Source organism: Bubalus kerabau, chromosome 2 (assembly GCF_029407905.1).
Source record: "Bubalus kerabau isolate K-KA32 ecotype Philippines breed swamp buffalo chromosome 2, PCC_UOA_SB_1v2, whole genome shotgun sequence".
Classification (NCBI taxonomy): Eukaryota; Metazoa; Chordata; class Mammalia; order Artiodactyla; family Bovidae; genus Bubalus; species Bubalus kerabau.
Window position 1 is genome coordinate 132144042 of NC_073625.1, and position 14424 is coordinate 132158465.

The 14424-nt window shown below is 37.2% G+C and overlaps 1 long non-coding RNA gene across 2 annotated transcripts in view; it reads right to left on the reverse strand.

Moving 5' to 3' along the window:
• The window catches only part of LOC129643831 (uncharacterized), a 323785-nt gene that overhangs the window by 22669 nt on the left and 286692 nt on the right, over positions 1-14424 (reverse strand). Inside the window, exon 3 of one of the 2 annotated variants that reach the window (XR_008710530.1) lies at positions 5123-9168. The exons of the other annotated variant lie outside the window; for it this stretch is intronic. This is a non-coding gene — a long non-coding RNA (uncharacterized LOC129643831). Of the gene's footprint in view, positions 1-5122; positions 9169-14424 lie in introns of those variants that run through there. 2 annotated transcript variants of the gene reach the window in all.

Consider the following 14424-nt stretch of genomic DNA (forward strand, 5'->3'; position numbering starts at 1 on the left):
TAAAGTAATACCAATTTATTAGTCTTCGGTATCCAAGAATGCCTGTGCACTCAGATCTTGCTGAAGTTCTCAAATGCCTTTCTACATAGTGTAATATATCTCAGGCACTCTATTATTCCTATAAACAATTTAAAGCTATAATTTCTAGCACATAATTTTAAAACGGCTCCATGATGAGCAAGAGAATATGAGAAAAATCCAGCAGAAACTACAACAGTAGAAATTAATCTGTAGGAACTTCAGAAATAGGTATAACCAAGTAAAAGCTTTAAAATAAATCTGCTTCTCATGTTCAAGAAAATAAAAAATAGATCAAGAAGTTTGGCAGAGAAAGAAAACTCAATGAAATCTTTAAACCTAAAAATAAGAACTGAAATTAGGAATCAATAGATGGGTTTAATAGTAGAATATACACAATCTAAGTGAGATTAATAACTTGGAATATCCTTAGTAAGCCCAGTAAAAATGAAATGATAATAACAGAAGAGATGATAACAGATGTAGAAGATGCAGTGAGAAGGTATAACATTTCAATAGAGTCCTAAAAATGGAGGAGAAAAATAATAGACCTGAAGTACAAAGAAAAGAGAGATATAATTAGACTGAAGTGAATTTTGAAGTGATAGTAGGTGAGAATTTTCTAAAACCAAGACATCAAGCTATCTACTCAAGAATGACTATAAATCCCAGGAAGAATATCCTAAAAAGAAATCTACACTGAGGCACTAAATAATAAAATTGCTAAAACCCCCAAATGGAAAAAAATTAAAAGTTATAGAAACTATTACCTTTAAAAGAGTGATAATCAGACACATAGCTGACTGCTCAGCAGAAACAATGAATATCACCTAAGAATGGAATAGTATCTTTATAAAGTGTTATAAAAACTCTTTTAAAAATTTATTTTAATTGGAGGCTAATTACTTTACAATATTGTAGTGGTTTTTGTCATACATTGACATCAATCAGCCATGGGTGTACATGTGTTCCCCATCCTGAAGCCCCCTCCCATCTCCCTCCCCATCCCATCCCTCCAGGTCATCCAGTGCACCAGCCCTGAGCACCCTGTCTCATGCATTGAACCTGGACTGGCAATCTGTTTCACATATAATAATATACATGTTTCAATGCTATCTCTCAGATCATCCCACTCTCGCCTTCTCCCACAGAATCCAAAAGACTGTTCTATATATCTGTGTCTCTTTTGCTGTTTCGTATATAGAGTTATCATTACCATCTTTCTAAATTCCATATATATGCGTTGCTGCTGCTTCTGCTAAGTCTCTTCAGTTGTGTCGGACTCTGTGTGACCCCAGAGACAGCAGCCCACCAGGCTCCCCCATCCCTGGGATTCTCCAGGCAAGAACACTGGAGTGGGTTACCATTGCCTTCTCCAATGCACGAAAGTGAAAAGTGAAAGCGAAGTCGCTCAGTCGTGTCTGACTCCTAGCGACCCCATGGACTGCAGCCTACCAGGTTCCTCCATCCATGGGATTTTCCAGGCAAGAGTACTGGAGTGGGGTGCCATTGCCTTCTCCATATATGCGTTAGTATATATGGTGTTTTTATTTTCAGCTTACTTCACTCTGTATAATAGGCTCCAGTTTCATCCACCTCATTAGAACTGATTCAAATGTATTCTTTTTAATGGCTGAGTAATACTCCATTGTGTATATGTACCACTGCTTTCTTATCCATTCATCTGCTGATGGACATCTAGGTTGCTTCCATGTCCTGGTTATTATGAACAATGCTGTGATGAATATTGGGGTACACGTGTCTCTTTCAATTCTGATTTCCTCGGTGTGTATGCCCAGCAGTGGGATATCTGGGTCACATGGCAGTTCTATTGCCAGTTTTTGAAGGCATCTCCACACTGTTCTCCATAGTGGCTGTACTAGTTTGCATTCCCACCAACAGTGTAAGAGGGTTCCCTTTTCTCCAAGCCCTCTCCAGCATTTACTGTTTGTAGATTTTTGGATAGCAGCCATTCTGACTGGCATGAGATGGTACCTCACTGTGGTTTTGATTTGCATTTCTCTGATAATGAATGATGTTGAGCATCTTTTCATGTGTTTGTTAGCCATCTGTATGTCTTCTTTGGAGAAATGTCTGTTTAGTTCTTTGGCCCACTTTTTGATTGGGTCATTTTTTTTTTCTCGAATTGAGCTGCAGGAGTTGCTGGTATATTTTTGAGATTAGTTGTTTGTCAGTTGCTTCCTTTGCTATTATTTTCTCCCATTTTGAAGCCTGTCTTTTCACTTTGCTTATAGTTTCCTTTGTTGTGCAAAAGCTTTTAAGTTCAATTAGGTCCCATTTGTTTATTTTTGCTTTTATTTCCATGACTCTAGGAGATGGGTCATAGAGCATCCTGCTGTGATGTATGTTGGAGAGTCTTTTGCCTATGTTTTCCTCTAGGAGTTTTATAGTTTCTGGTCTTATGTTTAGATCTTTAATCCATTTTGAGTTTATTTTTGTGTATGGTGTTAGAAAGTGTTCTAGTTTCATTCTTTTACAAGTGGTTGACCAGCTTTCCCAGCACCACTTGTTAAAGAGATTGTCTTTAATCCATTGTATATTCTTTCCTCCTTTGTCAAAGATAAGGTGTCCATAGGTGCGTGGATTTATCTCTGGGCTTTCTATTTTGTTCCATTGATCTATATTTCTGTCTTTGTGCCAGTACCATACTGTCTTGATGACTGTGGCTTTGTAGTAGAGCCTGAAGTCAGGCAGGTTGATTCCTCCAGTTCCATTCTTCTTTCTCAAGATTGCTTTGGCTATTCGAGGTTTTTTATATTTCCATACAAATTGTGAAATTATTTGTTCTAGCTCTGTGAAAAATAACATTGGTAGCTTGATAGGGATTTCATTGAATCTATAGATTGCTTTGGGTAGTGTACTCATTTTCACTATATTAATTCTTCTGATCCATGAACATGGTATATTTCTCCATCTATTAGTGTCCTCTTTGATTTCTTTCACCAGTGTTTTATAGTTTTCTATATATAGGTCTTTAGTTTCTTTAGGTAGATATATTCCTAATTATTTTATTCTTTTTGTTGCAATAGTGAATGGAATTGTTTCCTTAATTTCTCTTTCTGTTTTCTCATTGTTAGTGTATAGGAATCCAAGGGATTTCTGTGTGTTGATTTTATATCCTGCAACTTTACTATATTAATTGATTAGCTCTTGTAATTTTCTGGTAGAGTCTTTAGGGTTTTCTATGTAGAGGATCATGTAATCTGCAAACTGAGAGTTTTACTTCTTCTTTTCCAATCTGGATTCCTTTTATTTCTTTTTCTGCTCTGATTGCTGTGGCCAAAACTTCCAAAACTATGTTGAGTAGCAGTGGTGAGAGTGGGCACCCTTGTCTTGTTCCTGACTTTAGGGGAAATGCTTTCAATTTTTCACCATTGAGGATAATGTTTGCTGTGGGTTTGTCATATATAGCTTTTATTATGTTGAGGTATGTTCCTTCTATTCCTGCTTTCTGGAGAGTTTTTATCATAAATGGATGTTGAATTTTGTCAAAGGATTTCTCTGCATCTACTGAGATAATCATATGGTTTTTATCTTTCAATTTGTTAATGTGGTGTATTACATAGATTGATTTGTGGATATTAAAGAATCCTTGCATTCCTGGGATAAAGCCCACTTGGTTATGATGTATGATCTTTCTAGTATGTTGTTGGATTCTGTTTGCTAGAATTTTTGCATCTAAGGATTTTTGCATCTATGTTCATCAGAGATATTGGCATGTACTTTTCTTTTTTTGTGGCATATTTGTCTGATTTTGGTTATTAGGGTGATGGTGGCCTCATAGAATGAGTTTGGAAGTTTACATTCCTCTGCAATTTTCTGGAAGAGTTTGACTAAGATAGGTGCTCAGTTCAGTTCAGTTGCTCAGTCATGTCCGACTCTTTGCGACCCCATGAATCGCAGCACGCCAGGCCTCCCTGTCCATCACCAACTCCCGGAGTTCACTCAGACTTACGTCCATCAAGTCAGAGATGCCATCCAGCCATCTCATCCTCTATCGTCTCCTTCTCCTCCTGCCCTCAATCCCTCCCAGAGTCTTTTCCAATGAGTCAACTCTTCGCATGAGGTGGCCAAAGTACTGGAGTTTCAGCTTTAGCATCATTCCTTCCAAAGAAATCCTAGGGCTGATCTCCTTCAGAATGGACTGGTTGGGTCTCCTTGCAGTCCAAGGGACTCTCAAGAGTCTTCTGCAACACCACAGTTCAAAAGCATCAATTCTTTGGTGCTCAGCCTTCTTCACAGTCCAACTCTCACATCCATAGATGACTACAGGAAAAACCATAGCCTTGACTAGATGGACCTTTGTTGGCAAAGTAATGTCTCTGCTTTTGAATATGCTATAAATAGGTGTTAGCTCTTCTCTAAATTTTTGGTAGAATTCAGTTGTGAAGCCGTCTGGCCCTGGGCTTTTGTTTGCTGGAAGGTTTCTGATTACAGTTTTGATTTCTGTGCTTGTGATGGGTCTGTTAAGATTTTCTATTTCTTCCTGGTTCAGTTTTGGAAAGTTATACTTTTCTAAGAATTTTTCCATTTCTTCCAAGTTGTTCATTTTAGTGGCATATAGTTGCTGATAGTAGTCTCTTATAATCCTTTGCATTTCTGTGTTGTCTGTTGTGATTTCTCCATTTTCATTTCTAATTTTGTTGATTTGATTCTTCTCCCTTTGTTTCTTGATGAGTCTGGCTAATGGTTTGTCAGTTTCATTTATCTTCCCAAAGAACCAGCTTTTAGCTTTGTTGATTTTTGCTATAGTCTCTTTTGTTTCTTTTGCATTTATTTCTGCCCTAATTTTTAAGATTTCTTTCCTTCTACTAACCCTGGGGTTCTTCATTTCTTCCTTTTCTAGTTGCTTTAGGTGTAGAGTTAGGTTATTTATTTGACTGTTTTCTTATTTCTTGAGGTAAGCCTGTATTGCTATGAACCTTCCCCTTAGCACTGCTTTTACAGTGTCCCATAGGTTTTGGGTTGTTGTGTTTTCTTCATTCATTTCTAAGCATTTTTAAATTTCTTTTTTGATTTCTTCTATGATTTATTGGTTATTCAGAAGCATGTTATTTAGCCTCCATATGTTGGAGTTATTAGGTTGTTTTTTTTACTTCCTGTAATTGATATCTAATCTTACTGCATTGTGGTCAGAAAAGATGCTTGGAATGATTTCAAATTTTTTTGAATTTACCAAGGCTAGATTTATGGCCCAGGATGTGATCTGTCCTGGAGAAGGTTCTGTGTGCACTTGAGAAAAAGGTGAAATTTATTGTTTTGGGGTGAAATATCCTGTAGATATCAATTAGGTCTAACTGGTCCATTGTGTCATTTAAACTTTGTGTTTCCTTGTTAATTTTGTTTAGTTGATCTATCCATAGGTGTGAATGGGGTATTAAAGCCTCCCACTATTATTGTGTTATTGTTAATTTCCCCTTTCATACTTGTGAGCATTTGCCTTACATATTGCTGTGCTCCTATGTTGGTTTATAATTGTTATATCTTCTTCTTGGATTGATCCTTTGATCATTATGTAGTGTCCTTCTTTGTCTCTTTTCATAGCCTTTATTTCAAAGGCCATTTTATCTGATATGAGTACTGCTACTCCTGCTTTTTTGGTCTCCATTTGTGTGAAATATCTTTTTCCAGCCCTTCACTTTCAGTCTGTATGTGTCCCTTATTTTGAGGTATGTCTCTTGTAGACAGCATATATAAGGGTCTTGTTTTTGTATCCATTCAGCCAGTCTTTGTCTTTTGCTTGGGGCATTCAACCCATTTACATTTAAGGTAATTATTGATAAGTATGATCCCCTTGCCATTTACTTTGTTGTTTTGAGTTTGAGTTTATACACCCTTTCTATGTTTCCTGTCTAGAGAAGATCCTTTAGCATTTGTTGAAGAGCTGGTTTGGTGGTGCTGAATTCTCTCAGCCTTTCCTTGTCTGTAAAGCTTTGATTTGTCCTTCATATTTGAATGAGATCCTTTCTGGGTACAATAATCTGGGTTGTAGGTTTTTCTCTTTCATCACTTTAAGTATATTCTGCCATTCCCTTCTGGTCTGAAGAGTTTCTATTGAGAGATCAGCTGTTATCCTTATGGGAATCCCCTTGTGTGTTATTTGTTGTTTTTCCCTTGCTGCTTTTAATATTTGTTCTTTGTGTTTGATTTTTGTTAATTTGATTAATATGTATCTTGGGGTGTTTCACCTTGGGTTTATCCTGTTTGGGACTCTCTGGGTTTCTTGGACTTGGATGGCTATTTCCTTCCCCATTTTAGGGAAGTTTTCAACTATTATCTCCTTGAGTATTTTCTCTTGGCCTTTCTTTTTGTCTTCTTCTTCTGGGACTCCTATGCTTTGAATGCTGGGGCATTTCACATTGTCCCAGAGGTCCCTGAGGTTGTCCTCATTTCTTTTAATTCTTTTTTTCTTTTTTTCCTCTCTGCTTCATTTATTTCTACCATTCTATCTTCTACTTCACTTATCCTATCTTCTGCCTCAGTTATTCTGCTGTTGGTTCCCTCCAGAGTGTTTTTGATCTCATTATTGCATTATTCATTATTGATTGACTCCTTTTTATTTCTTCTAGGTCCTTGTTAAGCATTTCTTGCATCTTCTCAATCCTTGTCTTCAGGCTATTTATCTGTAACTCCATTTTGTTTTCAAGATTTTGGATCCTTTTTACTATCATTATTCTGAATTCTTTTTCAGGTAGACTCCCTATCTCTTCCTCTTTTGTTTGGTTTTGTAGGCATTTATCATGTTCCTTTACCTGCTGAGTATTTCTCTGCCTTTTCATCTTGTTTAAATTGCTGTGTTTGGGATGGCCTTTCTGTATTCCGGCAGTTTATGGTTCCTCTTTATTGTGGAGGTTCCTTCCTGTGGGTGGGGTTGGATGAGTGGCTTGTCAAGGCTTCCTGGTTAGGGAAGCTTGTGTCGGTGTTCTGGTGGGAGGAGCTGGATTTCCTCTCTCTGGAGTGCAATGAAGTGTCCAGTAGTGAGTTTTCAGATGTCTATGGGTTTGGTGTGACTTTGGGCAGCCTGTATATTGAAGCTCAGGGCTATGTTCCTGCGTTGCTGGAGAATTTGCATGGTATGTCTTGCTCTGGAACTTGTTGGATCTTAGGTGATGCTTGGTTTTGGTGTAGGTCAGTGAACTCCGGGAGTTGGTGATGGACAGGGAGGCCTGGCGTGCTGCGATTCATGGGGTCGCAAAGAGTCGGACACGACTGAGCGACTGATCTGATCTGATCTGATGGAAGCTTTTGGATGATCTCTTATCAATTAAGGTTCCCTGGAGTCAGGAGCTCTCTGGTGTTCTCAGGTTTTGGGCTTAAGCCTCCTGCCTCTGGTTTTCAGTCTTATTCTTACAGTAGCCTCAAGACTTCTCCATCCATACAGCACCAATGATAAAACATCTAGGTTAATGGTGAAAAGATTCTCCACAGTGAAGGACACCCAGAGGTTCACAAAGTTACATGGAGAAGAGAAGAGAGATAGGGAGATAGAGGTGACCAGGAGGAGAAGGGGGGAATCAAAAGGGGAGAAAGCAATCTAGCCAGTAAAAAAATTCCCTATGTGCTCTCCATAGTCTGGAACCCTCAGAGAGGTTCACGGAATTACATAGAGAAGAGAAGAGGGAGGAAGGAGATAGAGGTGAGCAGGAGAAAAGGGGGAATCAAGAGGAGAGAGATAGATCTAGGCATTACTCTGTTCCCTAAGTGTTCTCCACAACCCAGAACACACAAAGAGATTCACAGAGTTGAGTAGAGAAGAGAAGGTGGCAGGGGAGATAGAGGTGACCTGGGGGACTAAAAGGAGAGTCAAAAGGGGGAGAGAGTAATCAAGCCAGTAATCACACTCCTAAGTAAAAATGGGTACTGAAGATTGGATTCTTAAATGTACAAAATTGATAACAAATACCGGCTACCGTCTATGGGGTCACACAGAGTCGGACACGACTGAAGCAACTTAGCAGCAGCAGCACCATAAAGCAAAGATTAAAAATTAGGCTCTCAAAAATACAATATTAATAAAAACCAAACAATATCACAAAAAGTATAAGAAATATATATGAAGTTTGCTTTAAAAATAGGGTTTTTTTTGTTTGTTTGTTTGTTTGTTTTGCGGGTAATAGTAGGTTATAAAAATGAAACTTAAAGGAGTAATAGAGGACATAAAAAAAGAAAAAAATTTTTTAAATGATAATAGTAAAAGTATTTCTAGGAATTTCTCTGGAGCTGTTGCGGGCAGTGTGGGGTCAGTTCGGGGTCGGTTCAGTTTCAGATAGTTCATTGTTCCAGCTTATACTTCTCAAGACCTATAGGCCCCTTCCAATGTATCCGGTGTTAACTACAGGGATTTTAATCTGTTGCACCTGTCACTTCCAAATTGGTTCCCTCAGTTTATTTGGCTTCTTCTGTTTGTAGGTCTCTTCAGTGTCTAATTTCCACCCTGACACAAGGGGGCAAAGGTGGTCTCTTATTTAGGCTCACTTGTTCAATTGTGCTGTGGGGAGGAAGGAACACTGCAAACAAATATCACTGGCATGTGTGGGGAGTGCTCACAGTGTCTGGGCCACACTGGGTTTGCCCCCACTCACGGCAAGTGTGCTTTCCCAGTCTACACTGCTCTGGCTCCAGGTTGCTCTGCAGGGAGCAGGCTCTGGGTTGCGTGCACTTCCCAGGTCTAAGCCACTCAGGTTCAGGTTCTCAGGTACTCCACAAAGGCACAGACTTGGTTGGGCCTGCGTTTTGTCCCCTTCCCAGGTACGAGCAGTTCAGGCGACCAGGTGCTTGGCAAGCGCACTCTCCGCAGGTGGCGAGTGCATCTTATCACTTCCCCATCCCAGCTACTCAGATTCCTGGGTTGCAGTAGATGTGCCTGTCTCCAGTGTGCCATGTGTCTCTTCTGTGGAGCTGATCTCTGGCTGCAACCCTCCTGGTGGATGTCAACTGTCTCCTTTCGAAGACAATGGGCTGCTTTTCTGGGTGCCTGATGTCCTCTGCCAGCATTCAGAAGTTGTTTTGTGGAATTTGCTCAGCATTCAAATGTTCTTTTGATGAATTTGTGGGGGAGAAAGTGGTCTCTCCATCCTATTCCTCCGCCATCTTAGGACCGCCCCATAACAACTTTCAACCTCATATCTTCTGAAATTGATAGTGAAAGAAATCTTTTCAGATTGACAAAATAATTTCCCAGAAAGAGACACACTAAAATAAATATTAAAGGATGTTCTTCAGGTACAATGAAAAGTTTCCATCTCAGATGGAAACTTAGAAATGTAGGAAGTCATTAAAAGCAATGGAAAGCCTATGTATTAGGGAGCCTGGCTCCATGTTTTGATGTTTGAATGCTAAAAGTTTTTAAACTACCCCTTCTCCCTCTTGACTTTCTGTTCTGCTCCATTTCTGAACTGGTTAAGAAAAATGTCTGGGTATTCCCTCTGGTACCAGTGTGAGATTTGAATGATTTAGGCCCCTACTTACATACAAACCCTCATGTTAGCCCACCCTCTAACCACCATAAAAACTCCAAGCTAGTCTATCTTACCTGCCTCCTGCAAAACCTGTATGCAGATCAAGAAGCAATAGTTAGAACTGGATATGGAACAACAGAATGGTTCAAAACTGAGAAAGGAGTATGTCATGGCTGTATATTGTCACCCTGATTATTTAGCTTACATGCAGAGTACCTCCTGCTAAATGCCAGGCTGGATGAAGCACAAGCTGGAATCAAGATAGCCGGGAGAAATATCAATAACCTCGAATATGCAGATGACACCACACTTATGGCAGAAAGCAAAGAGGAACTAAATAGCCTCTAGATGAAAGTGAAAGAGGAAGAGTGAAAGGCTGGCTTAAAATTCAACATTGAAAAAACTAAGATCATGGCATTCAGTCCCATCACTTCATGGCAAACAATGGAAACAGTGAGAGACTTCATTTTCTTGGGCTCCCAAATCACTGGAGATGGTGACTGCAGCCATGAAATTAAAAGATGCTTGTTCCTTGAAAGATAAGATATGACCAACCTAGACAGCATATTAAAAAGCAGAGGTATTACTTTGCCAACAAAGGTCCATATAGTCAGAGCTATGGTTTTTCCAGTCAGAGAAGGCGATGGCACCCCACTCTAGTATTCATGCCTGGAAAATCCCATGGATGGAGGAGCCTGGTAGGCTGCAGTCCATGGGGTCGTGAAGAGTCGGAGACGACTGAGCAACTTCACTTTCACTTTTCACTTTCATGCATTGGAGAAGGAAATGGCAACCCACTCCAGTGTTCTTGCCTGGAGAATCCCAAGGACGGGGGAGCCTGGTGGGCTGCCGTCTATGGGGTCGCAGAGTCGGACACGACTAAAGCGACTTAGCAGCAGCAGCATGGTTTTTCCAGTAGTCATGTATGGATATGAGAGTTGGACTATAAAGACAGCTGAGTGCCGAAGAATTGATGCTTTTGAACTGTGGTGTTGGAGAAGACTCTTGAGAGCCCCTTGGACTGCAAGGAGATCCAACCAGTCCATCCTAAAGGAAATCAGTCCTGAATATTTATTGGAAGGACTGATGCTGAAGCTGAAGCTCCAATAATTTGGCCACCTGATGTGAAGAACCAGCTTATTAACAAAGACCCTGATGCTGGGAAAGATTGAACACAGGAGGAGAATGGGATGACAGAGGATGAGATGGTTGGATGGCATCACCAACTCAATGGACATGAGTTTGAGCAAGTTCTAGGACATGGTGAAGGACAGGAAAGCCTGGCGTGCTGCAGTCCTTGGAGTTGCAAAGAGTCGGACATGACTGAGCTACTGAACAACAAGTGTCATCTTCTAATTCTCCCAAATTTTTGAGACCATCTTAGGAGATCTGCCCTGCTCTCCTCAGTCAGCTTCATTATGTAAGTAATAAACATTTTCATACCCTGTTTAAATGTGTATGGCATCATCAGTATTGAAAACTAAACAAATTTTTGGCTGAGTGGTTATTCTATTTTTGAAAACTGACTGTAATAGCTAAATAAATGAGTAAAAAAGATTATTGGCTACGTAAGAGAGTCATAATTGGGTTTTGTTTGGCTTGTAATATATACATAAATAAGATACATACCAAATAATAGCATTTATACTTAAAAGGAAGATACATAAAATTAAATCAATCTAAGTAAAATGAGGGTGAATGAAATTATTTAATGTCTTTGATCTACTTTCATTTTCTGGGTAGAGTCTGAAAGAACCAATTGATAACTAGATTTTCATAAGCCAAGAATACATGCTACAGTAAGTAAGCCAACCACTTAATAGTAAGGGTGTATAACTTTGTGGGAAATAGAAGGAAAATAGAATAATAATTTATCAATATAAATGAAGTTGAGAATGAAGAGGAAAGAACAAAGCAGACAGAATAGAAAGCTCATAATAGAATGGTAGATTTAAACTGAAATATCAGTAAGTACACTAAATATAAAGAGCATAATATTCCAATTAAAAAATAAACATTATCAGATTGCATTAAAAATTATATTCTTTTTGAGAGAATATCTAAAATCTACTGACATAAAAAGATTGCAAGTAAAAAAAATTCCATTAAATAAAAGTTTGCATAACCATAATATCAGAAAACAGAGCTTAAGGAAAAAGTAAGAATATTTTATGGAAAATTCTGTATGTTTTTGTGTCTAATGACATAGCTTTGCGGGAGGAGAAGGGGACAACAACAGAGGTAGAGATGGTTGGATAGCATCACCCACTCGATGGACATGAGTTCGAATAAGCTCCGGGAGTTGGTGATAGACAGGGAAGCCTGGTGTGCTGCAGTCCATGGGGTTGCAAAGAGTCAGACACGACTGAGCGACTGAATTGAACCGAACTGAACATAGCCTTCAAAAGCTATGTGAAACTGACAGCAAAAAGGGATAGATAAACACACAGTTATAGTGAAAGGTGATAATATACTTCTCTTTATAATGAAAGCAAACAGAAAATCAGTTCGGATAAAGTGGAAAGACATGAAGAGTAAACAACCTAATTAACATGTATAGAATAATACAGACAAAAACTGAATAATACACATTCTTTTTACATACACATGGAATATTTCAAAAATTTATCATATTATGAATCAAGTAAGGTTCTACAAATTTCAAGCAACTAAAGTCATGCAAAGTATATTCTAGGGTCACAATGCAATTATACTAGAAATCAGTATCAGATATTTCCCTGGAATATTTCTGTTAATTTAGAAATTAAGAAATACAGGCTTAAGTAAATTAGGGCTCAATGAAGAGAATATATTGAAAATTATAAAATATTTTAACTGAAGATAATGAAGTTACTAAGTATCAAAATACATAAGATATGGTGCCATGCTTAAAGAAAATTTAAAGGTTTAAAAAGTATGTATTCATGTATACCTGTGGCAGATTCATGTTGATATATGGCAAAACCAATACAATACTGTAAAGTTAAAAAATAAAATAAAATATTAAAAAAAGAAAAAAAATTTATGTATTCAAAAGGAAAAAAAGCTAAAAGTGAGTTATGCATCTATCTTAAAAAGTTAAAAAACAATAAAATAAAATCCAAAGAAAATAGAGGGAAGGAAGAAATAAAGTTAACAGCATAAAGTGATATAAAAAATAAATAACAGAAAAGATCAACAAAATTCAGATATTGTTTCTTTTAGGATATTAGTAAAATTTTTAAAACCTTATGTTGATATTAATGAAAGAAAAAGAGAAAGGCATGAAAAAATCAGTATCAGCAACAAAACGGGGACATCCTTATGATCAGTATGGATTATATAGACCTGGAAAAGTTTAAGGTAATATGGACAACTTTTTGCCAATTTTGAAAATGTTTAAGTAATGGAAATTTCTAACAATACAATTTTCCAAAATTAACACAAAAAGAAGTAAAAAACTTGAACAGCCCTATTTTCTTTAATATAATTTCTTATTTTTAATAGTTAATTCAACCAAACAATAAATCCAATGCAATCCTAGAAATAAATCCAAATTATTCCAGAGAATAGAAAAAAAGGAATACTCCCTATCTTCTTTCATAAAACAGAATACTTTGATAATAAAACTTGACAAGGATATTAAGATAAAAGGAAAATTACAGGTAATTATATTCATATCCATAGATGTAAAAATGTTAAACTTAGCAAACTGAAACCAGTAATATATATTTACTAGTTTATATAGAATTTAAGATTGATATAACATTAAAACAGTGATTAGTGTTATTCATTACATTTGCATAAAAAAGAAAAAATAATATGGTCTATATAAATGGAGACAAAGCATTTGATAAAATTCAGCAACCATTCATATATAATTAAAAACCTTTATCAAACTAAGACAAGAAGGGAACCTCCATAATTCAATACAGGGAATGTATAAAAACAAATGAAGAAAAACAAATCGAAAAACAACAAAAAAAACCCTATACCAGAAAGTCATATTTAACAGTAAAATGCTAGAAGCTTTTACTCTGAAACCTGGAATAGAAAAAGAATGAAAGCAGTCACTAATTTATCTAACATTGTACCGGAAATACAGTGCAGCAAGGCAAGAAGAAGAAATATAAGGAACAAGGAATAAAAAAGAAATAAAATCATCATTCACACAAAAATATGCATACATAGAAAATGAAAAAAATGTACGGATAAATTTTAAAATGTGTATGTGAGTTAGGGAATTGCTGAGTACAATGACAATATAACCTTTTTTAAAAAATACATTTCTTTATATCAGCAACAAACATTAAAAAAACAAAACAAACTTCTAATAGCATATAAATTACACGTGTGTTAGTTGCTCAGTCCTATCCAGCTCTTGAGACCACATGGACTGTAGCCCATAAGGCTCCTCTGTCCATGGGATTTCCCAGGCAAGAATACTGCAGTGGATTGCCATTCCCTTCTCTAGGGGATCTTCCTGACCCAGGAATGGAATCCAGGTCTCCTTCATTGTAGGTAGACTCTTTACCATCTGAACCACCAGAGAAGCCCTTATAAATTATATATTTATATGTAAATATATTTACATTTAATAAAATATGTCAAATTCCTAGTAATAAAGTTAACTAAAAAATATGAGCAAGATCTTTACAAAAAAGTATATAAAAAAGAAAGACATTATAAAGTATTATGGAGAGAAATTAAAGACCTAAATAAATGGAGAAAATATTCATGGGCTGGACAACTCTATATTATACATTATATTATTTTTCTCAGCCTGATGTATAGGCTCAATGCAACCCAAGCCAAAATAGTTATTTTAGTGTTTGTGGTGGCTTGAAACCAACCATTTTGGAAATATTTAACCTATGGAAGTTGACAAATACTAACAAATCAGAAAATTTTTTCCCCCTAGGAACCCATTAGCCTGCACACTACTAAG